Here is a 22790-nt window from a genome sequence, read left to right as displayed (position 1 = left end):
GTTGCGCTGATCGGGTGCGACGCCAGCCTTCTGCAACTCCTCGTTAGTATAGTGGACAGTATCTCCGCCTGTCACGCGTAAGACCGGGGTTCGATTCCCCGACGGGGAGGTCTAGTCCTTTACTGCTGCCCAAAGACCCATTCAAAAGTTATTGCTCCATTTACAAGTGACACAAAGAGCTGGCCAGGGGCCCCGGGAGACAGTTTTGAGCAAAAGAATTGCGTTGGCCGGGAATCGAACCCGGGTCAACTGCTTGGAAGGCAGCTATGCTCACCACTATACCACCAACGCAGGAATTTTGCTTGTTTGCTGAACGCCACCTTACGCGGTCAATGCTCCCAACACATTATCAGTGACTGTGCAGAGGAACTGAAACTCTGTCTGTTTGGACCAGCAACTGAAAAAAATGCATTAACCTATGGACCTGACCTACCAATCTCTTCATTGAAAAACAAGCTCTCTAATTCAGTGACATTCCTCAATTTATACAGACACTTTATATTTAATTATATTTTACATGTTCTGTTGGCTTCTCTTTGCTTCTGTGAAGCGATATGGCTCATGAGGCCGTACCTGCAAATGGGAAGCCTGTTTGCGGCGAGCAGCAGTTGCGCTGATCGGGTGCGACGCCAGCCTTCCGCAACTCCTTGTTAGTATAGTGGACAGTATCTCCGCCTGTCACGCGGAAGACCGGGGTTCGATTCCCCGACGGGGAGGTCTAATTCTTTACTGCTGCCCAAAGACCCATTCAAAAGTTATTGCTCCATTTACAAGTGACACAAAGAGCTGGCCAGGGGCCCCGGGAGACAGTTTTGAGCAAAAGAATTGCATTGGCCGGGAATCGAACCCGGGTCAACTGCTTGGAAGGCAGCTATGCTCACCACTATACCACCAACGCAGGCATTTTGCTTGTTTGCTGAACGCCACCTTAGGCGGTCAATGCTCCCAAAACATTTTCAGCGACTGTGTGCAGAGGAACTGAAACTCTGTCTGTTTGGACTCGCAACTGAAAAAAATGCATTAACCTATGGACTCTACCTACCAATCTCTTCATTGAAAAACAAGCTCTCTAATTCAGTGACATTCCACAATTTATACAGACACTTCATATTTATTTATATAATAGATGTTCTGTTGGCTTCTTTGAAGCGATATGACTCATGAGGCCGTACCTGCAAATGGGAAGGATGTTTGCGGCGAGCAGCAGTTGCGCTGATCGGGTGCGACGCCAGCCTTCTGCAACTCCTCGTTAGTATAGTGGACAGTATCTCCGCCTGTCACGCGGAAGACCGGGGTTCGATTCCCCGACGGGGAGGTCTAGTCCTTTACTGCTGCCCAAAGACCCATTCAAAAGTTATTGCTCCATTTACAAGTGACACAAAGAGCTGGCCAGGGGCCCCGGGAGACAGTTTTGAGCAAAAGAATTGCGTTGGCCGGGAATCGAACCCGGGTCAACTGCTTGGAAGGCAGCTATGCTCACCACTATACCACCAACGCAGGCATTTTGCTTGTTTGCTGAACGCCACCTTAGGCGGTCAATGCTCCCAACACATTTTCAGCGACTGTGTGCAGAGGAACTGAAACTCTGTCTGTTTGGACTCGCAACTGAAAAAAATGCATTAACCTATGGACTCTACCTACCAATCTCTTCATTGAAAAAGAAGCTCTCTAATTCAGTGACATTCCACAATTTATACAGACACTTCATATTTATTTATATAATAGATGTTCTGTTGGCTTCTTTGAAGCGATATGACTCATGAGACCGTACCTGCAAATGGGAAGCCTGTTTGCGGCGAGCAGCAGTTGCGCTGATCGGGTGCGACGCCTCCTTCCGCAACTCCTCGTTAGTATAGTGGACAGTATCTCCGCCTGTCACGTGGAAGACCGGGGTTCGATTCCCCGACGGGGAGGTCTAGTACTTTACTGCTGCCCAAAGACCCATTCAAAAGTTATTGCTCCATTTACAAGTGACACAAAGAGCTGGCCAGGGGCCCCGGGCGACAGTTTTGAGCAAAAGAATTGCGTTGGCCGGGAATCGAACCCGGGTCAACTGCTTGGAAGGCAGCTATGCTCACCACTATACCACCAACGCAGGGATTTTGCTTGTTTGCTGAACGCCACCTTAGGCGGTCAATGCTCCCAACACATTTTCAGCGACTGTGTGCAGAGGAACTGAAACTCTGTCTGTTTGGACCAGCAACTGAAAAAAATGCATTAACCTATGGACCTGACCTACAAATCTCTTCATTGAAAAACAAGCTCTCTAATTCAGTGACATTCCTCAATTTATACAGACACTTTATATTTAATTATATATTACATGTTCTGTTGGCTTCTCTTTGCTTCTGTGAAGCGATATGACTCATGAGGCCGTACCTGCAAATGGGAAGCCTGTTTGCGGCGAGCAGCAGTTGCGCTGATCGGGTGCGACGCCAGCCTTCCGCAACTCCTCGTTAGTATAGTGGACAGTATCTCCGCCTGTCACGCGGAAGACCGGGGTTCGATTCCCCGACGGGGAGGTCTAATTCTTTACTGCTGCCCAAAGACCCATTCAAAAGTTATTGCTCCAGCTACAAGTGAACATCCAGCTACAAGTTACACAAAGAGTTGGCCAGGGCCCCGGGAGACATTTTTGAGCAAAAGAATTGCGTTGGCCGAGAATCGAACCCGGGTCAACTGCTTGGAAGGCAGCTATGCTCACCACTATACCACCAACGCAGGCATTTTGCTTGTTTTCTGAACGCCACCTTAGGCGGTCAATGCTCCCAACACATTTTCAGCGACTGTGTGCAGAGGAACTGAAACTCTGTCTGTTTGGACTCGCAACTGAAAAAAATGCATTAACCTATGGACTCTACCTACCAATCTCTTCATTGAAAAACAAGCTCTCTAATTCAGTGACATTCCACAATTTATACAGACACTTCATATTTATTTATATAATAGATGTTCTGTTGGCTTCTTTGAAGCGATATGACTCATGAGGCCGTACCTGCAAATGGGAAGCCTGTTTGCGACGAGCAGCAGTTGCGCTGATCGGGTGCGACGTCTCCTTCCGCAACTCCTCGTTAGTATAGTGGACAGTATCTCCGCCTGTCACGCGGAAGACCGGGGTTCGATTCCCCGACGGGGAGGTCTAATTCTTTACTGCTGCCCAAAGACCCATTCAAAAGTTATTGCTCCAGCTACAAGTGACACAAAGAGCTGGCCAGGGTCCCGGGAGACATTTTTGAGCAAAAGAATTGCGTTGGCCGGGAATCGAACCCGGGTCAACTGCTTGGAAGGCAGCTATGCTCACCACTATACCACCAACGCAGGCATTTTGCTTGTTTGCTGAACGCCACCTTACGCGGTCAATGCTCCCAACACATTATCAGTGACTGTGTGCAGAGGAACTGAAACTCTGTCTGTTTGGACCAGCAACTGAAAAAAATGCATTAACCTATGGACCTGACCTACCAATCTCTTCATTGAAAAACAAGCTCCCTAATTCAGTGACATTCCTCAATTTATACAGACACTTTATATTTATTTATATAATAGATGTTCTGTTGGCTTCTTTGAAGCGATATGACTCATGAGGCCGTACCTGCAAATGGGAAGGATGTTTGCGGCGAGCAGCAGTTGCGCTGATCGGGTGCGACGCCAGCCTTCTGCAACTCCTCGTTAGTATAGTGGACAGTATCTCCGCCTGTCACGCGGAAGACCGGGGTTCGATTCCCCGACGGGGAGGTCTAGTCCTTTACTGCTGCCCAAAGACCCATTCAAAAGTTATTGCTCCATTTACAAGTGACACAAAGAGCTTGCCAGGGGCCCCGGGCGACAGTTTTGAGCAAAAGAATTGCGTTGGTCGGGAATCGAACCCGGGTCAACTGCTTGGAAGGCAGCTATGCTCACCACTATACCACCAACGCAGGCATTTTGCTTGTTTGCTGAACGCCACCTTAGGCGGTCAATGCTCCCAACACATTTTCAGCGACTGTGTGCAGAGGAACTGAAACTCTGTCTGTTTGGACTCGCAACTGAAAAAAATGCATTAACCTATGGACTCTACCTACCAATCTCTTCATTGAAAAACAAGCTCTCTAATTCAGTGACATTCCACAATTTATACAGACACTTCATATTTATTTATATAATAGATGTTCTGTTGGCTTCTTTGAAGCGATATGACTCATGAGGCCGTACCTGCAAATGGGAAGCCTGTTTGCGACGAGCAGCAGTTGCGCTGATCGGGTGCGACGCCTCCTTCCGCAACTCCTCGTTAGTATAGTGGACAGTATCTCCGCCTGTCACGCGGAAGACCGGGGTTCGATTCCCTGACGGGGAGGTCTAGTCCTTTACTGCTGCCCAAAGACCCATTCAAAGGTTATTGCTCCATTTACAAGTGACACAAAGAGCTGGCCAGGGGCCCCGGGCGACAGTTTTGAGCAAAAGAATTGCGTTGGCCGGGAATCGAACCCGGGTCAACTGCTTGGAAGGCAGCTATGCTCACCACTATACCACCAACGCAGGCATTTTGCTTGTTTGCTGAACGCCACCTTACGCGGTCAATGCTCCCAACACATTATCAGTGACTGTGTGCAGAGGAACTGAAACTCTGTCTGTTTGGACCAGCAACTGAAAAAAATGCATTAACCTATGGACCTGACCTACAAATCTCTTCATTGAAAAACAAGCTCTCTAATTCAGTGACATTCCTCAATTTATACAGACACTTTATATTTAATTATATATTACATGTTCTGTTGGCTTCTCTTTGCTTCTGTGAAGCGATATGACTCATGAGGCCGTACCTGCAAATGGGAAGCCTGTTTGCGGCGAGCAGCAGTTGCGCTGATCGGGTGCGACGCCAGCCTTCTGCAACTCCTCGTTAGTATAGTGGACAGTATCTCCGCCTGTCACGCGTTAGACCGGGGTTCGATTCCCCGACGGGGAGGTCTAGTCCTTTACTGCTGCCCAAAGACCCATTCAAAAGTTATTGCTCCATTTACAAGTGACACAAAGAGCTGGCCAGGGGCCCCGGGCGACAGTTTTGAGCAAAAAAATTGCGTTGGCCGGGAATCGAACCCGGGTCAACTGCTTGGAAGGCAGCTATGCTCACCACTATACCACCAACGAAGACATTTTGCTTGTTTGCTGAACGCCACCTTACGCGGTCAATGCTCCCAACACATTATCAGTGACTGTGTGCAGAGGAACTGAAACTCTGTCTGTTTGGACCAGCAACTGAAAAAAATGCATTTTTGGATTTATGCATTTATGGACCTGACCTACCAATCTCTTCATTGAAAAACAAGCTCTCTAATTCAGTGACATTCCTCAATTTATACAGACACTTTATATTTAATTATATTTTACATGTTCTGTTGGCTTCTCTTTGCTTCTGTGAAGCGATATGACTCATGAGGCCGTACCTGCAAATGGGAAGCCTGTTTGCGGCGAGCAGCAGTTGCGCTGATCGGGTGCGACGCCAGCCTTCCGCAACTCCTCGTCAGTATAGAGGACAGTATCTCTGCCTGTCACGCGGAAGACCGGGGTTCGATTCCCCGACGGGGAGGTCTAATTCTTTACTGCTGCCCAAAGACCCATTCAAAAGTTATTGCTCCAGCTACAAGTGACACAAAGAGTTGGCCAGGGCCCCGGGAGACATTTTTGAGCAAAAGAATTGCGTTGGCCGGGAATCAAACCCGGGTCAACTGCTTGGAAGGCAGCTATGCTCACCACTATACCACCAACGCAGGCATTTTGCTTGTTTGCTGAACGCCACCTTAGGCGGTCAATGCTCCCAACACATTTTCAGCGACTGTGTGCAGAGGAACTGAAACTCTGTCTGTTTGGACTCGCAACTGAAAAAAATGCATTAACCTATGGACTCTACCTACCAATCTCTTCATTGAAAAACAAGCTCTCAAATTCAGTGACATTCCACAATTTATACAGACACTTCATATTTATTTATATAATAGATGTTCTGTTGGCTTCTTTGAAGCGATATGACTCATGAGGCCGTACCTGCAAATGGGAAGGATGTTTGCAGCGAGCAGCAGTTGCGCTGATCGGGTGCGACGCCAGCCTTCTGCAACTCCTCGTTAGTATAGTGGACAGTATCTCCGCCTGTCACGCGTTAGACCGGGGTTCGATTCCCCGACGGGGAGGTCTAGTCCTTTACTGCTGCCCAAAGACCCATTCAAAAGTTATTGCTCCATTTACAAGTGACACAAAGAGCTGGCCAGGGGCCCCGGGCGACAGTTTTGAGCAAAAGAATTGCGTTGGCCGGGAATCGAACCCGGGTCAACTGCTTGGAAGGCAGCTATGCTCACCACTATACCACCAACGAAGACATTTTGCTTGTTTGCTGAACGCCACCTTACGCGGTCAATGCTCCCAACACATTATCAGTGACTGTGTGCAGAGGAACTGAAACTCTGTCTGTTTGGACTCGCAACTGAAAAAAATGCATTAACCTATGGACTCTACCTACCAATCTCTTCATTGAAAAACAAGCTCTCTAATTCAGTGACATTCCACAATTTATACAGACACTTCATATTTATTTATATAATAGATGTTCTGTTGGCTTCTTTGAAGCGATATGACTCATGAGGCCGTACCTGCAAATGGGAAGCCTGTTTGCGGCGAGCAGCAGTTGCGCTGATCGGGTGCGAGGCCAGCCTTCTGCAACTCCTCGTTAGTATAGTGGACAGTATCTCTGCCTGTCACGCAGAAGACCGGGGTTCGATTCCCCGACGGGGAGGTCTAGTCCTTTACTGCTGCCCAAAGACCCATTCAAAAGTTATTGCTCCATTTACAAGTGACACAAAGAGCTGGCCAGGGGCCCCGGGCGACAGTTTTGAGCAAAAGAATTGCGTTGGTCGGGAATCGAACCCGGGTCAACTTCTTGGAAGGCAGCTATGCTCACCACTGTACCACCAACGCAGGCATTTTGTTGTTTGCTCAACGCCACCTTACGCGGTCAATGCTCCCAACACATTATCAGTGACTGTGTGCAGAGGAACTGAAACTCTGTCTGTTTGGACTCGCAACTGAAAAAAATGCATTAACCTATGGACTCTACCTACCAATCTCTTCATTGAAAAACAAGCTCTCTAATTCAGTGACATTCCTCAATTTATACAGACACTTTATATTTAATTATATATTACATGTTCTGTTGGCTTCTCTTTGCTTCTGTGAAGCGATATGACTCATGAGGCCGTACCTGCAAATGGGAAGCCTGTTTGCGGCGAGCAGCAGTTGCGCTGATCGGGTGCGACGCCAGCCTTCCGTAACTCCTCGTTAGTATAGTGGACAGTATCTCCGCCTGTCACGCGGAAGACCGGGGTTCGATTCCCCGACGGGGAGGTCTAATTCTTTACTGCTGCCCAAAGACCCATTCAAAAGTTATTGCTCCAGCTACAAGTGACACAAAGAGTTGGCCAGGGCCCCGGGAGACAGTTTTGAGCAAAAGAATTGCGTTGGCCGGGAATCGAACCCGGGTCAACTGCTTGGAAGGCAGCTATGCTCACCACTATACCACCAACGCAGGCATTTTGCTTGTTTGCTGAACGCCACCTTAGGCGGTCAATGCTCCCAACACATTTTCAGCGACTGTGTGCAGAGGAACTGAAACTCTGTCTGTTTGGACTCGCAACTGAAATAAATGCATTAACCTATGGACTCTACCTACCAATCTCTTCATTGAAAAACAAGCTCTCTAATTCAGTGACATTCCACAATTTATACAGACACTTCATATTTATTTATATAATAGATGTTCTGTTGGCTTCTTTGAAGCGATATGACTCATGAGGCCGTACCTGCAAATGGGAAGGATGTTTGCGGCGAGCAGCAGTTGCGCTGATCGGGTGCGACGCCAGCCTTCTGCAACTCCTCGTTAGTATAGTGGACAGTATCTCCGCCTGTCACGCGGAAGACCGGGGTTCGATTCCCCGACGGGGAGGTCTAGTCCTTTACTGCTGCCCAAAGACCCATTCAAAAGTTATTGCTCCATTTACAAGTGACACAAAGAGCTGGCCAGGGGCCCCGGGCGACAGTTTTGAGCAAAAGAATTGCGTTGGTCGGAATCGAACCCGGGTCAACTGCTTGGAAGGCAGCTATGCTCACCACTATACCACCATCGCAGGCATTTTGCTTGTTTGCTGAACGCCACCTTAGGCGGTCAATGCTCCCAAAACATTTTCAGCGACTGTGTGCAGAGGAACTGAAACTCTGTCTGTTTGGACTCGCAACTGAAAAAAATGCATTAACCTATGGACTCTACCTACCAATCTCTTCATTGAAAAACAAGCTCTCTAATTCAGTGACATTCCACAATTTATACAGACACTTCATATTTATTTATATAATAGATGTTCTGTTGGCTTCTTTGAAGCGATATGACTCATGAGGCCGTACCTGCAAATAGGAAGGATGTTTGCGGCGAGCAGCAGTTGCGCTGATCGGGTGCGACGCCAGCCTTCTGCAACTCCTCGTTAGTATAGTGGACAGTATCTCCGCCTGTCACGCGTTAGACCGGGGTTCGATTCCCCGACGGGGAGGTCTAGTCCTTTACTGCTGCCCAAAGACCCATTCAAAAGTTATTGCTCCATTTACAAGTGACACAAAGAGCTGGCCAGGGGCCCCGGGCGACAGTTTTGAGCAAAAAAATTGCGTTGGCCGGGAATCGAACCCGGGTCAACTGCTTGGAAGGCAGCTATGCTCACCACTATACCACCAACGAAGACATTTTGCTTGTTTGCTGAACGCCACCTTAGGCGGTCAATGCTCCCAACACATTTTCAGCGACTGTGTGCAGAGGAACTGAAACTCTGTCTGTTTGGACTCGCAACTGAAAAAAATGCATTAACCTATGGACTCTACCTACCAATCTCTTCATTGAAAAACAAGCTCTCAAATTCAGTGACATTCCACAATTTATACAGACACTTCATATTTATTTATATAATAGATGTTCTGTTGGCTTCTTTGAAGCGATATGACTCATGAGGCCGTACCTGCAAATGGGAAGGATGTTTGCAGCGAGCAGCAGTTGCGCTGATCGGGTGCGACGCCAGCCTTCTGCAACTCCTCGTTAGTATAGTGGACAGTATCTCCGCCTGTCACGCGGAAGACCGGGGTTCGATTCCCCGACGGGGAGGTCTAGTCCTTTACTGCTGCCCAAAGACCCATTCAAAAGTTATTGCTCCATTTACAAGTGACACAAAGAGCTGGCCAGGGGCCCCGGGCGACAGTTTTGAGCAAAAGAATTGCGTTGGCCGGGAATCGAACCCGGGTCAACTGCTTGGAAGGCAGCTATGCTCACCACTATACCACCAACGAAGACATTTTGCTTGTTTGCTGAACGCCACCTTACGCGGTCAATGCTCCCAACACATTATCAGTGACTGTGTGCAGAGGAACTGAAACTCTGTCTGTTTGGACCAGCAACTGAAAAAAATGCATTAACCTATGGACCTGACCTACCAATCTCTTCATTGAAAAACAAGCTCTCTAATTCAGTGACATTCCTCAATTTATACAGACACTTTATATTTAATTATATTTTACATGTTCTGTTGGCTTCTCTTTGCTTCTGTGAAGCGATATGACTCATGAGGCCGTACCTGCAAATGGGAAGGATGTTTGCGGCGAGCAGCAGTTGCGCTGATCGGGTGCGACGCCAGCCTTCCGCAACTCCTCGTTAGTATAGTGGACAGTATCTCCGCCTGTCACGCGGAAGACCGGGGTTCGATTCCCCGACGGGGAGGTCTAATTCTTTACTGCTGCCCAAAGACCCATTCAAAAGTTATTGCTCCAGCTACAAGTTACACAAAGAGTTGGCCAGGGCCCCGGGAGACATTTTTGAGCAAAAGAATTGCGTTGGCCGGGAATCGAACCCGGGTCAAGTGCTTGGAAGGCAGCTATGCTCACCACTATACCACCAACTCAGGCATTTTGCTTGTTTGCTGAACGCCACCTTAGGCGGTCAATGCTCCCAACACATTTTCAGCGACTGTGTGCAGAGGAACTGAAACTCTGTCTGTTTGGACTCGCAACTGAAATAAATGCATTAACCTATGGACTCTACCTACCAATCTCTTCATTGAAAAACAAGCTCTCTAATTCAGTGACATTCCACAATTTATACAGACACTTCATATTTATTTATATAATAGATGTTCTGTTGGCTTCTTTGAAGCGATATGACTCATGAGGCCGTACCTGCAAATGGGAAGGATGTTTGCGGCGAGCAGCAGTTGCGCTGATCGGGTGCGACGCCAGCCTTCTGCAACTCCTCGTTAGTATAGTGGACAGTATCTCCGCCTGTCACGCGGAAGACCGGGGTTCGATTCCCCGACGGGGAGGTCTAGTACTTTACTGCTGCCCAAAGACCCATTCAAAAGTTATTGCTCCAGCTACAAGTGACACAAAGAGTTGGCCAGGGCCCCGGGAGACATTTTTGAGCAAAAGAATTGCGTTGGCCGGGAATCGAACCCGGGTCAACTGCTTGGAAGGCAGCTATGCTTACCACTATACCACCAACGCAGGCATTTTGCTTGTTTGCTGAACGCCACCTTAGGCGGTCAATGCTCCCAACACATTTTCAGCGACTGTGTGCAGAGGAACTGAAACTCTGTCTGTTTGGACTCGCAACTGAAAAAAATGCATTAACCTATGGACTCTACCTACCAATCTCTTCATTGAAAAACAAGCTCTCTAATTCAGTGACATTCCACAATTTATACAGACACTTCATATTTATTTATATAATAGATGTTCTGTTGGCTTCTTTGAAGCGATATGACTCATGAGGCCGTACCTGCAAATGGGAAGCCTGTTTGCGGCGAGCAGCAGTTGCGCTGATCGGGTGCGAGGCCAGCCTTCTGCAACTCCTCGTTAGTATAGTGGACAGTATCTCTGCCTGTCACGCGGAAGACCGGGGTTCGATTCCCCGACGGGGAGGTCTAGTCCTTTACTGCTGCCCAAAGACCCATTCAAAAGTTATTGCTCCATTTACAAGTGACACAAAGAGCTGGCCAGGGGCCCCGGGCGACAGTTTTGAGCAAAAGAATTGCGTTGGTCGGGAATCGAACCCGGGTCAACTTCTTGGAAGGCAGCTATGCTCACCACTATACCACCAACGCAGGCATTTTGCTTGTTTGCTCAACGCCACCTTACGCGGTCAATGCTCCCAACACATTATCAGTGACTGTGTGCAGAGGAACTGAAACTCTGTCTGTTTGGACTCGCAACTGAAAAAAATGCATTAACCTATGGACTCTACCTACCAATCTCTTCATTGAAAAACAAGCTCTCTAATTCAGTGACATTCCACAATTTATACAGACACTTTATATTTAATTATATATTACATGTTCTGTTGGCTTCTCTTTGCTTCTGTGAAGCGATATGACTCATGAGGCCGTACCTGCAAATGGGAAGCCTGTTTGCGGCGAGCAGCAGTTGCGCTGATCGGGTGCGACGCCAGCCTTCCGTAACTCCTCGTTAGTATAGTGGACAGTATCTCCGCCTGTCACGCGGAAGACCGGGGTTCGATTCCCCGACGGGGAGGTCTAATTCTTTACTGCTGCCCAAAGACCCATTCAAAAGTTATTGCTCCAGCTACAAGTTACACAAAGAGTTGGCCAGGGCCCCGGGAGACATTTTTGAGCAAAAGAATTGCGTTGGCCGGGAATCGAACCCGGGTCAACTGCTTGGAAGGCAGCTATGCTCACCACTATACCACCAACGCAGGCATTTTTCTTGTTTGCTGAACGCCACCTTAGGCGGTCAATGCTCCCAACACATTTTCAGCGACTGTGTGCAGAGGAACTGAAACTCTGTCTGTTTGGACTCGCAACTGAAAAAAATGCATTAACCTATGGACTCTACCTACCAATCTCTTCATTGAAAAACAAGCTCTCTAATTCAGTGACATTCCACAATTTATACAGACACTTCATATTTATTTATATAATAGATGTTCTGTTGGCTTCTTTGAAGCGATATGACTCATGAGGCCGTACCTGCAAATGGGAAGGATGCTTGCGGCGAGCAGCAGTTGCGCTGATCGGGTGCGACGCCAGCCTTCTGCAACTCCTCGTTAGTATAGTGGACAGTATCTCCGCCTGTCACGCGGAAGACCGGGGTTCGATTCCCCGACGGGGAGGTCTAGTCCTTTACTGCTGCCCAAAGACCCATTCAAAAGTTATTGCTCCATTTACAAGTGACACAAAGAGCTGGCCAGGGGCCCCGGGCGACAGTTTTGAGCAAAAGAATTGCGTTGGTCGGAATCGAACCCGGGTCAACTTCTTGGAAGGCAGCTATGCTCACCACTATACCACCAACGCAGGCATTTTGCTTGTTTGCTGAACGCCACCTTACGCGGCCAATGCTCCCAACACATTATCAGTGACTGTGTGCAGAGGAACTGAAACTCTGTCTGTTTGGACTCGCAACTGAAAAAAATGCATTAACCTATGGACTCTACCTACCAATCTCTTCATTGAAAAACAAGCTCTCTAATTCAGTGACATTCCACAATTTATACAGACACTTCATATTTATTTATATAATAGATGTTCTGTTGGCTTCTTTGAAGCGATATGACTCATGAGGCCGTACCTGCAAATGGGAAGCCTGTTTGCGGCGAGCAGCAGTTGCGCTGATCGGGTGCGAGGCCAGCCTTCTGCAACTCCTCGTTAGTATAGTGGACAGTATCTCTGCCTGTCACGCGGAAGACCGGGGTTCGATTCCCCGACGGGGAGGTCTAGTCCTTTACTGCTGCCCAAAGACCCATTCAAAAGTTATTGCTCCATTTACAAGTGACACAAAGAGCTGGCCAGGGGCCCCGGGCGACAGTTTTGAGCAAAAGAATTGCGTTGGTCGGGAATCGAACCCGGGTCAACTTCTTGGAAGGCAGCTATGCTCACCACTATACCACCAACGCAGGCATTTTGCTTGTTTGCTCAACGCCACCTTACGCGGTCAATGCTCCCAACACATTATCAGTGACTGTGTGCAGAGGAACTGAAACTCTGTCTGTTTGGACTCGCAACTGAAAAAAATGCATTAACCTATGGACTCTACCTACCAATCTCTTCATTGAAAAACAAGCTCTCTAATTCAGTGACATTCCTCAATTTATACAGACACTTTATATTTAATTATATATTACATGTTCTGTTGGCTTCTCTTTGCTTCTGTGAAGCGATATGACTCATGAGGCCGTACCTGCAAATGGGAAGCCTGTTTGCGGCGAGCAGCAGTTGCGCTGATCGGGTGCGACGCCAGCCTTCCGTAACTCCTCGTTAGTATAGTGGACAGTATCTCCGCCTGTCACGCGGAAGACCGGGGTTCGATTCCCCGACGGGGAGGTCTAATTCTTTACTGCTGCCCAAAGACCCATTCAAAAGTTATTGCTCCAGCTACAAGTTACACAAAGAGTTGGCCAGGGCCCCGGGAGACATTTTTGAGCAAAAGAATTGCGTTGGCCGGGAATCGAACCCGGGTCAACTGCTTGGAAGGCAGCTATGCTCACCACTATACCACCAACGCAGGCATTTTGCTTGTTTGCTGAACGCCACCTTAGGCGGTCAATGCTCCCAACACATTTTCAGCGACTGCGTGCAGAGGAACTGAAACTCTGTCTGTTTGGACCAGCAACTGAAAAAAATGCATTAACCTATGGACCTGACCTACCAATCTCTTCATTGAAAAACAAGCTCTCTAATTCAGTGACATTCCTCAATTTATACAGACACTTTATATTTAATTATATTTTACATGTTCTGTTGGCTTCTCTTTGCTTCTGTGAAGCGATATGACTCATGAGGCCGTACCTGCAAATGGGAAGCCTGTTTGCGGCGAGCAGCAGTTGCGCTGATCGGGTGCGACGCCAGCCTTCCGCAACTCCTCGTTAGTATAGTGGACAGTATCTCCGCCTGTCACGCGGAAGACCGGGGTTCGATTCCCCGACGGGGAGGTCTAATTCTTTACTGCTGCCCAAAGACCCATTCAAAAGTTATTGCTCCAGCTACAAGTGACACAAAGAGTTGGCCAGGGCCCCGGGAGACATTTTTGAGCAAAAGAATTGCGTTGGCCGGGAATCGAACCCGGGTCAACTGCTTGGAAGGCAGCTATGCTCACCACTATACCACCAACGCAGGCATTTTGCTTGTTTGCTGAACGCCACCTTACGCGGCCAATGCTCCCAACACATTATCAGTGACTGTGTGCAGAGGAACTGAAACTCTGTCTGTTTGGACTCGCAACTGAAAAAAATGCATTAACCTATGGACTCTACCTACCAATCTCTTCATTGAAAAACAAGCTCTCTAATTCAGTGACATTCCTCAATTTATACAGACACTTCATATTTATTTATATAATAGATGTTCTGTTGGCTTCTTTGAAGCGATATGACTCATGAGGCCGTACCTGCAAATGGGAAGGATGTTTGCGGCAAGCAGCAGTTGCGCTGATCGGGTGCGACACCAGCCTTCTGCAACTCCTCGTTAGTATAGTGGACAGTATCTCCGCCTGTCACGCGGAAGACCGGGGTTCGATTCCCCGACGGGGAGGTCTAGTCCTTTACTGCTGCCCAAAGACCCATTCAAAAGTTATTGCTCCATTTACAAGTGACACAAAGAGCTGGCCAGGGGCTCCGGGAGACAGTTTTGAGCAAAAGAATTGCGTTGGCCGGGAATCGAACCCGGGTCAACTGCTTGGAAGGCAGCTATGCTCACCACTATACCACCAACGCAGGCATTTTGCTTGTTTGCTGAACGCCACCTTAGGCGGTCAATGCTCCCAACACATTTTCAGCGACTGTGTGCAGAGGAACTGAAACTCTGTCTGTTTGGACTCGCAACTGAAAAAAATGCATTAACCTATGGACTCTACCTACCAATCTCTTCATTGAAAAAGAAGCTCTCTAATTCAGTGACATTCCACAATTTATACAGACACTTCATATTTATTTATATAATAGATGTTCTGTTGGCTTCTTTGAAGCGATATGACTCATGAGGCCGTACCTGCAAATGGGAAGGATGTTTGCGACGAGCAGCAGTTGCGCTGATCGGGTGCGACGCCAGCCTTCTGCAACTCCTCGTTAGTATAGTGGACAGTATCTCCGCCTGTCACGCGGAAGACCGGGGTTCGATTCCCCGACGGGGAGGTCTAGTCCTTTACTGCTGCCCAAAGACCCATTCAAAAGTTATTGCTCCATTTACAAGTGACACAAAGAGCTGGCCAGGGGCCCCGGGCGACAGTTTTGAGCAAAAGAATTGCGTTGGTCGGGAATCGAACCCAGGTCAACTTCTTGGAAGGCAGCTATGCTCACCACTATACCACCAACGCAGGCATTTTGCTTGTTTGCTGAACGCCACCTTACGCGGTCAATGCTCCCAACACATTTTCAGCGACTGTGTGCAGAGGAACTGAAACTCTGTCTGTTTGGACTCGCAACTGAAAAAAATGCATTAACCTATGGACTCTACCTACCAATCTCTTCATTGAAAAACAAGCTCTCTAATTCAGTGACATTCCACAATTTATACAGACACTTCATATTTATTTATATAATAGATGTTCTGTTGGCTTCTTTGAAGCGATATGACTCATGAGGCCGTACCTGCAAATGGGAAGGATGTTTGCGGCGAGCAGCAGTTGCGCTGATCGGGTGCGACGCCAGCCTTCTGCAACTCCTCGTTAGTATAGTGGACAGTATCTCCCCCTGTCACGCGGAAGACCGGGGTTCGATTCCCCGACGGGGAGGTCTAGTCCTTTACTGCTGCCCAAAGACCCATTCAAAAGTTATTGCTCCATTTACAAGTGACACAAAGAGCTGGCCAGGGGCCCCGGGAGACAGTTTTGAGCAAAAGAATTGCGTTGGCCGGGAATCGAACCCGGGTCAACTGCTTGGAAGGCAGCTATGCTCACCACTATACCACCAACACAGGCATTTTGCTTGTTTGCTGAACGCCACCTTAGGCGGTCAATGCTCCCAACACATTTTCAGCGACTGTGTGCAGAGGAACTGAAACTCTGTCTGTTTGGACTCGCAACTGAAAAAAATGCATTAACCTATGGACTCTACCTACCAATCTCTTCATTGAAAAACAAGCTCTCTAATTCAGTGACATTCCACAATTTATACAGACACTTCATATTTATTTATATAATAGATGTTCTGTTGGCTTCTTTGAAGCGATATGACTCATGAGGCCGTACCTGCAAATGGGAAGGATGTTTGCGACGAGCAGCAGTTGCGCTGATCGGGTGCGACGCCAGCCTTCTGCAACTCCTCGTTAGTATAGTGGACAGTATCTCCGCCTGTCACGCGGAAGACCGGGGTTCGATTCCCCGACGGGGAGGTCTAGTCCTTTACTGCTGCCCAAAGACCCATTCAAAAGTTATTGCTCCATTTACAAGTGACACAAAGAGCTGGCCAGGGGCCCCGGGCGACAGTTTTGAGCAAAAGAATTGCGTTGGTCGGGAATCGAACCCGGGTCAACTTCTTGGAAGGCAGCTATGCTCACCACTATACCACCAACGCAGGCATTTTGCTTGTTTGCTGAACGCCACCTTACGCGGTCAATGCTCCCAACACATTTTCAGCGACTGTGTGCAGAGGAACTGAAACTCTGTCTGTTTGGACTCGCAACTGAAAAAAATGCATTAACCTATGGACTCTACCTACCAATCTCTTCATTGAAAAACAAGCTCTCTAATTCAGTGACATTCCACAATTTATACAGACACTTCATATTTATTTATATAATAGATGTTCTGTTGGCTTCTTTGAAGCGATATGACTCATGAGGCCGTACCTGCAAATGGGAAGGATGTTTGCGGCGAGCAGCAGTTGCGCTGATCGGGTGCGACGCCAGCCTTCTGCAACTCCTCGTTAGTATAGTGGACAGTATCTCCCCCTGTCACGCGGAAGACCGGGGTTCGATTCCCCGACGGGGAGGTCTAGTCCTTTACTGCTGCCCAAAGACCCATTCAAAAGTTATTGCTCCATTTACAAGTGACACAAAGAGCTGGCCAGGGGCCCCGGGCGACAGTTTTGAGCAAAAGAATTGCGTTGGCCGGGAATCGAACCCGGGTTAACTGCTTGGAAGGCAGCTATGCTCACCACTATACCACCAACGCAGGCATTTTGCTTGTTTGCTGAACGCCACCTTAGGCGGTCAATGCTCCCAACACATTTTCAGCGACTGTGTGCAGAGGAACTGAAACTCTGTCTGTTTGGACTCGCAACTGAAAAAAATGCATTAACCTATGGACTCTACCTACCAATCTCTTCATTGAAAAACAAGCTCTCTAATTCAGTGACATTCCACAATTTATACAGACACTTCATATTTATTTATATAATAGATGTTCTGTTGGCTTCTTTGAAGCGATATGACTCATGAGGCCGTACCTGCAAATGGGAAGGATGTTTGCGGCGAGCAGCAGTTGCGCTGATCGGGTGCGACGCCAGCCTTCTGCAACTCCTCGTTAGTATAGTGGACAGTATCTCCGCCTGTCACGCGGAAGACCGGGGTTCGATTCCCCGTTGGGGAGGTCTAATTCTTTACTGCTGCCCAAAGACCCATTCAAAAGTTATTGCTCCAGCTACAAGTGACACAAAGAGTTGGCCAGGGCCCCGGGAGACATTTTTGAGCAAAAGAGTTGCGTTGGCCTGGAATCGAACCCGGGTCAACTGCTTGGAAGGCAGCTATGCTCACCACTATACCACCAACGCAGGCATTTTGCTTGTTTGCTGAACGCCACCTTAGGCGGTCAATGCTCCCAACACATTTTCAGCGACTGTGTGCAGAGGAACTGAAACTCTGTCTGTTTGGACCAGCAACTGAAAAAAATGCATTAACCTATGGACCTGACCTACCAATCTCTTCATTGAAAAACAAGCTCTCTAATTCAGTGACATTCCACAATTTATACAGACACTTCATATTTATTTATATAATAGATGTTCTGTTGGCTTCTCTGGCTTCTGTGAAGCGATATGACTCATGAGGCCGTACCTGCAAATGGGAAGCCTGTTTGCGGCGAGCAGCAGTTGCGCTGATCGGGTGCGACGCCAGCCTTCCGCAACTCCTCGTTAGTATAGTGGACAGTATCTCCGCCTGTCACGCGGAAGACCGGGGTTCGATTCCCCGACGGGGAGGTCTAATTCTTTACTGCTGCCCAAAGACCCATTCAAAAGTTATTGCTCCAGCTACAAGTGACACAAAGAGTTGGCCAGGGCCCCGGGAGACATTTTTGAGCAAAAGAATTGCGTTGGCCGGGAATCGAACCCGGGTCAACTGCTTGGAAGGCAGCTATGCTCACCACTATACCACCAACGCAGGCATTTTGCTTGTTTGCTGAACGCCACCTTAGGCGGTCAATGCTCCCAACACATTTTCAGCGACTGTGTGCAGAGGAACTGAAACTCTGTCTGTTTGGACTCGCAACTGAAAAAAATGCATTAACCTATGGACTCTACCTACCAATCTCTTCATTGAAAAACAAGCTCTCTAATTCAGTGACATTCCACAATTTATACAGACACTTCATATTTATTTATATAATAGATGTTCTGTTGGCTTCTTTGAAGCGATATGACTCATGAGGCCGTACCTGCAAATGGGAAGGATGTTTGCGGCGAGCAGCAGTTGCGCTGATCGGGTGCGACGCCAGCCTTCTGCAACTCCTCGTTAGTATAGTGGACAGTATCTCCGCCTGTCACGCGTAAGACCGGGGTTCGATTCCCCGACGGGGAGGTCTAGTCCTTTACTGCTGCCCAAAGACCCATTCAAAAGTTATTGCTCCATTTACAAGTGACACAAAGAGCTGGCCAGGGGCCCCGGGAGACAGTTTTGAGCAAAAGAATTGCGTTGGCCGGGAATCGAACCCGGGTCAACTGCTTGGAAGGCAGCTATGCTCACCACTATACCACCAACGCAGGAATTTTGCTTGTTTGCTGAACGCCACCTTACGCGGTCAATGCTCCCAACACATTATCAGTGACTGTGTGCAGAGGAACTGAAACTCTGTCTGTTTGGACCAGCAACTGAAAAAAATGCATTAACCTATGGACCTGACCTACCAATCTCTTCATTGAAAAACAAGCTCTCTAGTTCAGTGACATTCCTCAATTTATACAGACACTTTATATTTAATTATATAATAGATGTTCTGTTGGCTTCTCTTTGCTTCTGTGAAGCGATATGGCTCATGAGGCCGTACCTGCAAATGGGAAGCCTGTTTGCGGCGAGCAGCAGTTGCGCTGATCGGGTGCGACGCCAGCCTTCCGCAACTCCTTGTTAGTATAGTGGACAGTATCTCCGCCTGTCACGCGGAAGACCGGGGTTCGATTCCCCGACGGGGAGGTCTAATTCTTTACTGCTGCCCAAAGACCCATTCAAAAGTTATTGCTCCATTTACAAGTGACACAAAGAGCTGGCCAGGGGCCCCGGGAGACAGTTTTGAGCAAAAGAATTGCATTGGCCGAAATCGAACCCGGGTCAACTGCTTGGAAGGCAGCTATGCTCACCACTATACCACCAACGCAGGCATTTTGCTTGTTTGCTGAACGCCACCTTAGGCGGTCAATGCTCCCAAAACATTTTCAGCGACTGTGTGCAGAGGAACTGAAACTCTGTCTGTTTGGACTCGCAACTGAAAAAAATGCATTAACCTATGGACTCTACCTACCAATCTCTTCATTGAAAAACAAGCTCTCTAATTCAGTGACATTCCACAATTTATACAGACACTTCATATTTATTTATATAATAGATGTTCTGTTGGCTTCTTTGAAGCGATATGACTCATGAGGCCGTACCTGCAAATGGGAAGGATGTTTGCGGCGAGCAGCAGTTGCGCTGATCGGGTGCGACGCCAGCCTTCTGCAACTCCTCGTTAGTATAGTGGACAGTATCTCCGCCTGTCACGCGGAAGACCGGGGTTCGATTCCCCGACGGGGAGGTCTAGTCCTTTACTGCTGCCCAAAGACCCATTCAAAAGTTATTGCTCCATTTACAAGTGACACAAAGAGCTGGCCAGGGGCCCCGGGAGACAGTTTTGAGCAAAAGAATTGCGTTGGCCGGGAATCGAACCCGGGTCAACTGCTTGGAAGGCAGCTATGCTCACCACTATACCACCAACGCAGGCATTTTGCTTGTTTGCTGAACGCCACCTTAGGCGGTCAATGCTCCCAACACATTTTCAGCGACTGTGTGCAGAGGAACTGAAACTCTGTCTGTTTGGACTCGTAACTGAAAAAAATGCATTAACCTATGGACTCTACCTACCAATCTCTTCATTGAAAAAGAAGCTCTCTAATTCAGTGACATTCCACAATTTATACAGACACTTCATATTTATTTATATAATAGATGTTCTGTTGGCTTCTTTGAAGCGATATGACTCATGAGACCGTACCTGCAAATGGGAAGCCTGTTTGCGGCGAGCAGCAGTTGCGCTGATCGGGTGCGACGCCTCCTTCCGCAACTCCTCGTTAGTATAGTGGACAGTATCTCCGCCTGTCACGTGGAAGACCGGGGTTCGATTCCCCGACGGGGAGGTCTAATTCTTTACTGCTGCCCAAAGACCCATTCAAAAGTTATTGCTCCAGCTACAAGTGACACAAAGAGCTGGCCAGGGTCCCGGGAGACATTTTTGAGCAAAAGAATTGCGTTGGCCGGGAATCGAACCCGGGTCAACTGCTTGGAAGGCAGCTATGCTCACCACTATACCACCAACGCAGGCATTTTGCTTGTTTGCTGAATGCCACCTTACGCGGTCAATGCTCCCAACACATTATCAGTGACTGTGTGCAGAGGAACTGAAACTCTGTCTGTTTGGACCAGCAACTGAAAAAAATGCATTAACCTATGGACCTGACCTACCAATCTCTTCATTGAAAAACAAGCTCTCTAATTCAGTGACATTCCTCAATTTATACAGACACTTTATATTTATTTATATAATAGATGTTCTGTTGGCTTCTTTGAAGCGATATGACTCATGAGGCCGTACCTGCAAATGGGAAGGATGTTTGCGGCGAGCAGCAGTTGCGCTGATCGGGTGCGACGCCAGCCTTCTGCAACTCCTCGTTAGTATAGTGGACAGTATCTCCGCCTGTCACGTGGAAGACCGGGGTTCGATTCCCCGACGGGGAGGTCTAGTACTTTACTGCTGCCCAAAGACCCATTCAAAAGTTATTGCTCCATTTACAAGTGACACAAAGAGCTGGCCAGGGGCCCCGGGCGACAGTTTTGAGCAAAAGAATTGCGTTGGCCGGGAATCGAACCCGGGTCAACTGCTTGGAAGGCAGCTATGCTCACCACTATACCACCAACGCAGGCATTTTGCTTGTTTGCTGAACGCCACCTTAGGCGGTCAATGCTCCCAACACATTTTCAGCGACTGTGTGCAGAGGAACTGAAACTCTGTCTGTTTGGACTCGCAACTGAAAAAAATGCATTAACCTATGGACTCTACCTACCAATCTCTTCATTGAAAAACAAGCTCTCTAATTCAGTGACATTCCACAATTTATACAGACACTTCATATTTATTTATATAATAGATGTTCTGTTGGCTTCTTTAAAGCGATATGACTCATGAGGCCGTACCTGCAAATGGGAAGCCTGTTTGCGACGAGCAGCAGTTGCGCTGATCGGGTGCGACGCCTCCTTCCGCAACTCCTCGTTAGTATAGTGGACAGTATCTCCGCCTGTCACGCGGAAGACCGGGGTTCGATTCCCCGACGGGGAGGTCTAGTCCTTTACTGCTGCCCAAAGACCCATTCAAAGGTTATTGCTCCATTTACAAGTGACACAAAGAGCTGGCCAGGGGCCCCGGGCGACAGTTTTGAGCAAAAGAATTGCGTTGGCCGGGAATCGAACCCGGGTCAACTGCTTGGAAGGCAGCTATGCTCACCACTATACCACCAACGCAGGCATTTTGCTTGTTTGCTGAACGCCACCTTACGCGGTCAATGCTCCCAACACATTATCAGTGACTGTGTGCAGAGGAACTGAAACTCTGTCTGTTTGGACCAGCAACTGAAAAAAATGCATTAACCTATGGACCTGACCTACAAATCTCTTCATTGAAAAACAAGCTCTCTAATTCAGTGACATTCCTCAATTTATACAGACACTTTATATTTAATTATATATTACATGTTCTGTTGGCTTCTCTTTGCTTCTGTGAAGCGATATGACTCATGAGGCCGTACCTGCAAATGGGAAGCCTGTTTGCGGCGAGCAGCAGTTGCGCTGATCGGGTGCGACGCCAGCCTTCCGCAACTCCTCGTTAGTATAGTGGACAGTATCTCCGCCTGTCACGCGGAAGACCGGGGTTCGATTCCCCGACGGGGAGGTCTAATTCTTTACTGCTGCCCAAAGACCCATTCAAAAGTTATTGCTCCATTTACAAGTGACACAAAGAGCTGGCCAGGGGCCCCGGGCGACAGTTTTGAGCAAAAGAATTGCGTTGGCCAGGAATCGAACCCGGGTCAACTGCTTGGAAGGCAGCTATGCTCACCACTATACCACCATCGCAGGCATTTTGCTTGTTTGCTGAACGCCACCTTACGCGGCCAATGCTCCCAACACATTATCAGTGACTGTGTGCAGAGGAACTGAAACTCTGTCTGTTTGGACTCGCAACTGAAAAAAATGCATTAACCTATGGACTCTACCTACCAATCTCTTCATTGAAAAACAAGCTCTCTAATTCAGTGACATTCCACAATTTATACAGACACTTCA

The 22790-nt window shown here is 48.1% G+C and overlaps 1 protein-coding gene and 21 non-coding genes across 22 annotated transcripts in view; all 22 read left to right on the top strand.

Annotated features, from left to right (window-relative positions):
• LOC137049570 (uncharacterized) overlaps positions 1-22790 on the top strand; it is a 112718-nt gene that overhangs the window by 76546 nt on the left and 13382 nt on the right. The window lies entirely within an intron of this gene.
• Positions 1244-1315, top strand: trnad-guc (transfer RNA aspartic acid (anticodon GUC)). Its single transcript has one exon. It is a non-coding gene; the product is annotated as a tRNA-Asp (tRNA).
• Positions 2451-2522, top strand: trnad-guc (transfer RNA aspartic acid (anticodon GUC)). Its single transcript has one exon. It is a non-coding gene; the product is annotated as a tRNA-Asp (tRNA).
• trnad-guc (transfer RNA aspartic acid (anticodon GUC)) lies at positions 3066-3137 on the top strand. The gene has a single exon. It is a non-coding gene; the product is annotated as a tRNA-Asp (tRNA).
• trnad-guc (transfer RNA aspartic acid (anticodon GUC)) lies at positions 3664-3735 on the top strand. Its single transcript has one exon. It is a non-coding gene; the product is annotated as a tRNA-Asp (tRNA).
• On the top strand, positions 6689-6760 carry trnad-guc (transfer RNA aspartic acid (anticodon GUC)). The gene has a single exon. It is a non-coding gene; the product is annotated as a tRNA-Asp (tRNA).
• trnad-guc (transfer RNA aspartic acid (anticodon GUC)) lies at positions 7297-7368 on the top strand. Its single transcript has one exon. It is a non-coding gene; the product is annotated as a tRNA-Asp (tRNA).
• Positions 7895-7966, top strand: trnad-guc (transfer RNA aspartic acid (anticodon GUC)). Its single transcript has one exon. It is a non-coding gene; the product is annotated as a tRNA-Asp (tRNA).
• trnad-guc (transfer RNA aspartic acid (anticodon GUC)) lies at positions 9092-9163 on the top strand. The gene has a single exon. It is a non-coding gene; the product is annotated as a tRNA-Asp (tRNA).
• Positions 9701-9772, top strand: trnad-guc (transfer RNA aspartic acid (anticodon GUC)). Its single transcript has one exon. It is a non-coding gene; the product is annotated as a tRNA-Asp (tRNA).
• Positions 10299-10370, top strand: trnad-guc (transfer RNA aspartic acid (anticodon GUC)). The gene has a single exon. It is a non-coding gene; the product is annotated as a tRNA-Asp (tRNA).
• Positions 11506-11577, top strand: trnad-guc (transfer RNA aspartic acid (anticodon GUC)). The gene has a single exon. It is a non-coding gene; the product is annotated as a tRNA-Asp (tRNA).
• On the top strand, positions 12104-12175 carry trnad-guc (transfer RNA aspartic acid (anticodon GUC)). Its single transcript has one exon. It is a non-coding gene; the product is annotated as a tRNA-Asp (tRNA).
• On the top strand, positions 13311-13382 carry trnad-guc (transfer RNA aspartic acid (anticodon GUC)). Its single transcript has one exon. It is a non-coding gene; the product is annotated as a tRNA-Asp (tRNA).
• trnad-guc (transfer RNA aspartic acid (anticodon GUC)) lies at positions 13919-13990 on the top strand. The gene has a single exon. It is a non-coding gene; the product is annotated as a tRNA-Asp (tRNA).
• Positions 14517-14588, top strand: trnad-guc (transfer RNA aspartic acid (anticodon GUC)). The gene has a single exon. It is a non-coding gene; the product is annotated as a tRNA-Asp (tRNA).
• On the top strand, positions 15116-15187 carry trnad-guc (transfer RNA aspartic acid (anticodon GUC)). Its single transcript has one exon. It is a non-coding gene; the product is annotated as a tRNA-Asp (tRNA).
• Positions 16314-16385, top strand: trnad-guc (transfer RNA aspartic acid (anticodon GUC)). The gene has a single exon. It is a non-coding gene; the product is annotated as a tRNA-Asp (tRNA).
• On the top strand, positions 18119-18190 carry trnad-guc (transfer RNA aspartic acid (anticodon GUC)). Its single transcript has one exon. It is a non-coding gene; the product is annotated as a tRNA-Asp (tRNA).
• Positions 19924-19995, top strand: trnad-guc (transfer RNA aspartic acid (anticodon GUC)). The gene has a single exon. It is a non-coding gene; the product is annotated as a tRNA-Asp (tRNA).
• trnad-guc (transfer RNA aspartic acid (anticodon GUC)) lies at positions 21718-21789 on the top strand. Its single transcript has one exon. It is a non-coding gene; the product is annotated as a tRNA-Asp (tRNA).
• On the top strand, positions 22327-22398 carry trnad-guc (transfer RNA aspartic acid (anticodon GUC)). The gene has a single exon. It is a non-coding gene; the product is annotated as a tRNA-Asp (tRNA).

The sequence above is a fragment of the Pseudorasbora parva genome, chromosome 2, assembly GCF_024679245.1.
Source record: "Pseudorasbora parva isolate DD20220531a chromosome 2, ASM2467924v1, whole genome shotgun sequence".
In the NCBI taxonomy this organism is placed as follows: domain Eukaryota; kingdom Metazoa; phylum Chordata; class Actinopteri; order Cypriniformes; family Gobionidae; genus Pseudorasbora; species Pseudorasbora parva.
Note: the sequence above shows the minus strand (reverse complement) of the source record. Positions and strands in the feature narration are given on the sequence as shown.